At 35.4% G+C, this 3900-nt stretch overlaps 1 long non-coding RNA gene across 1 annotated transcript; it reads left to right on the top strand.

Moving 5' to 3' along the window:
• Positions 1-2682: 2682 nt before the first annotated feature.
• Positions 2683-3148, top strand: LOC118761565. Its single transcript, XR_004997476.1, has 2 exons — positions 2683-2805; positions 2910-3148. It is a non-coding gene; the product is annotated as an uncharacterized LOC118761565 (long non-coding RNA).
• Positions 3149-3900: the final 752 nt, after the last annotated feature.

Here is a 3900-nt window from a genome sequence, read left to right as displayed (position 1 = left end):
GAAATTTTGATGAAATACAGTTAGTCCTGTATAAACTGTCATAAAAATATAACTATTGCATCAAGGTGGATAACATTGCTGATAAAATATTTTGAATATTGGCATACATTGTAGGCACAGGAGTGACTGTGTGGTAAGTAGCTTGCTTACCAACCACATCGTTCCGGACTCAGTCCCACTGCATGGCACCTTGGGCAAGTGTCTTCTACTATAGCCTCGGGCTGACCAAAGCCTTGTGAGTGGATTTGGTACACGGAAACTGAAAGAAACCCATCGTATATATGTGTTTGTGTGACTGTGTTTGTCCCCTCCAACATTGCTTGTCAACCGATGGTGATGTGTTTATGTCCCCTTAACTTAGCCGTTCGGCAAAAGAGACCAGTAGAATAAGTACTAGGCTTACAAAGAATAAGTCCTGGGGTCGATTTCCTCGACTAAAGGCAGTGCTCCAGCATGGCCGCAGTCTAATGACTGAAACAAGTAAAAAAGTAAAGAGTATACATTGTGTATGTGGTTTTTACCTGCTGTTGATTTTCAACTGTTGTCACATCTATTTCCCCTGCCAGGATAAGTTTAATACAAGTAAATTGATATTCTTTTACTTGTTTCAGTCATTTGACTGTGGCTATGCTAGAGCACTACCTTTAGTTGAGCAAATCAACCCCAGGACTTATTCTTTGTAATCCTAGTACTTATTCTATCAGTCTCTTTTGCTGAACCACTAAGTTATGGGGACGTAAAGACACCAGCATTGGTTGTCAAGCGATGTTATGTGTGTGTGTGTGGGGGGGCGAACGTGTGCGTGCGCGCACACATATACATGACAGGCTTCTTTCAGTTTCTCTCTACCAAATCCATTCATAAGGCTTTGGTCAGCCTGAGGGTATAGTAGAAGACACTTGCCCAAAGTGCCATGCAGTGGGTCTGAACCTGGAACCATGTGGTTGGTAAGCAAGCTACTTACCACACAACCACTCCTGTGTCTTTATATATATGTAGGTTTTTTACACATATTTACATGGCATTAATTTCTGGGCATCAATTTCATATTTCATAGCCGAATTTGTACTCCATTTTATTGGCAAACTTACCAGTTTACCAATTTCATGATTTTGTAGATAGTTTGATAGCTTTTGATATAAGGATAAAATTATTGCAATCTTTGCTTTTGATAATGACTTACTTTATATCAGAAAGTCCATCTAGCTTCTATAACTTGAAAGCTGCACAACTACCATTAGAAGAAGCATTCCAAAATATATCTTCATCTCCTCCGTTCAGAAGTTTTGTGAGGCTCAACAAATTATTAGTGTTATTTATTCTATTGCAATAATTATTCTCTCCTCATAAACTTACTAGTATGCAGAAACCCTGCATTTAAAATATATCAGTACATTGTTTCTTGTTAGTCCTTACCATTTACTAACCCTATCTTGAAAGAAAACGTTGATATAATATAAACTTTGTGATAATTCTACTCCTACACAGAATTGATAAATTCAGATATCATGTAGATAGCTTGCGCTTACAGCTGACATTGAAATATCAATTATTTTCTCCAATTAATACTTTCTTTCTCTAAGTAAATAATTAATAAATAAAAAAAATATAATAAAAACCATATCACCAAATTCTAACTCACTGCTTGATATATTATGCTTGAAAGTTGAAGGAAGACAAATCCAGAGAAATTTACATGATAAAATGCAAAAAAGAAGAAAAAAATGCACATAGTGCAAGCAGGAAGTTTGTTGACAAGAAGTTCTTTCTAAAATGAGGTAGAGCTTTGTTTCTCATGCATAAGAATTCTTAGTTCCATTTTCTTACTCAAAACAACAAACACTATTTGATTGTGATTACATACAGTTCAGGAATTGATGACAGTTGTTGCAGTTATTTATGGTAGAGAACTGTTTTGTGAGTTAATAAATAAGAAAAAAATAATGGGTGGAGTGTATCTTTCAGGATTTGAATTGAATACTGAGTAGGTCATATTCATTGTGCTACAATTATCATAAAACCCTGTTTCATATTGTTCATCTTTTTAATGAATATATTGTGGAACCCACTTCATTCCTGATTGAGCAGGTCAAATACAATACAATCATGACCATTTTCTTCCTGTTTGTATATCAGGGACTACATTGTCTTATACATCCTTTATTAAAGACTGTAAGGTTTGTTTGGAGGATGACATAACTTATCTCTAACAGATTGGATAGCTGCTGAGAACTGGTAGTTGATATAAGCAATTACTTTCTAAACTACTTATGACAATCCTCCTTGCAGTAAATGTTCTATTATTTTTTTATCAGTTTACAAATTTCATGAATATACACATTTGGCAGTTTTTATAAGTAGGTCAATGGCTTTTGATAAAAAGAAAAAGATTTGCTATGTTTACTTTTGATAATGGCCTATTTTATATCACAAAAATCTACTGATAAATGATCCAGGAATACTTTTAAAGCAAAGTGTTCATACAGTAAGGTTACAAGTCCACTTCATGATTGTTTAATTTTGTTGCTTAAACTAATTCAGGTAGTTTAAGCATTTTAAATATTAATAGATGATCAGAAATGAATATCTGTTAGTAGTAATAAAGTTATACTTTAGAATTCTTTTTTTATATTTCCTATATTATTTTACTTCAGTTTTATAATTCTTGTATGCATGTTTCTAATTACAGGACCAATATGATAATATATCATCCCACACTTGTAAAGGTATTGAAGTTTGTGAAAAATACACACATTTTTTGAAGGAAAGGTGTGCAATTGAATTAGAATATGCTGGAAAACTCAAGTAAGAATTTATTTTGTCTTCATTGTCACCATCATGGCCTCCATTTTCATAGGGGTGGGAGTGGGAACAGGGTGACTCTTTTTCTATCTTTTCATCTTTCTCAGGAAATTTATGAAAGATTGAAATAATCACATATAAAACATAAATGTGCTTTTGTTTGTTGGCACACTTGATGGCGGAAGACTAATACAACAGATGGTGAAAAAGTGAGTGGTATTTGGAGATATTAAATGAGGTAAGGGAAAGTGAAAGAATTCTATAGTGGCTGGAGTTGAAACTGTAAATTTTGCTGTAATTTTCCCTTAACACTATAGTTTATATTGAAAAGGCGAAAAACAAAAAATTTAAACAAAACACTGTTCCTTTAAAATGACGGAATTTCACATACACAAGCACACAACACATATGCTCAAGTTCTATAGCATTGTTATTAGCGACTTCAGAATCAGGGCTTGAAGGCTATCAAGAAGACAAAGGAGGAAAAGAAAGGTCTGGAAGCTTAAGGATCCTCTGAATGGTCAGAGATTTAGAGACACGTGACTTGAAGCATTTGGTGAAAAAGAGGAGAATGTTGCAACATATAACATGAAGGACTACTGGAGGTTCCTTCGGGACAAGCTGTTGAAGGCCACTGACCAAATTTGTAGCTGGTGAAAAGTCCCTTTTCAACCCAAAGTGACATGGTGGTGGAATAGTATAGTTGACAGGGCCATTAGAGAGAAGAAACTGGCCTAGAATGACTGGAAGTGTGGTGGTAGCAGCGAACTGTATCAGATAGCCAGAAGGGAGGCCAGGAAACAGGTATATTTAGCCAAGGGAGAAGTAGAAAAGAAGTTTGTCAATCTTCTGCAGAGCGAGGACTAGAGACTTGAAGAGTTTTGGATTGCAAGACAGTGCGTGAGAGAAAAATCATGATGTCATAGGAGAAATGTGTCCACATGGATGATGGTTCACTTGCAGTGAGTAATTCTGCAAAGAAAAAGGCTTAGAAATGCCATTATGAAAGGCTGTTAAATGTGGAGAATGCATGGGAGAAGGAGAGTCTACCTAATATAGACCCAACTGAGGGCCCAGCTATTCAGGTTGACAGTAGCT

Source organism: Octopus sinensis, unplaced genomic scaffold, assembly GCF_006345805.1.
Source record: "Octopus sinensis unplaced genomic scaffold, ASM634580v1 Contig15235, whole genome shotgun sequence".
NCBI lineage: Eukaryota > Metazoa > Mollusca > Cephalopoda > Octopoda > Octopodidae > Octopus > Octopus sinensis.
Note: the sequence above shows the minus strand (reverse complement) of the source record. Positions and strands in the feature narration are given on the sequence as shown.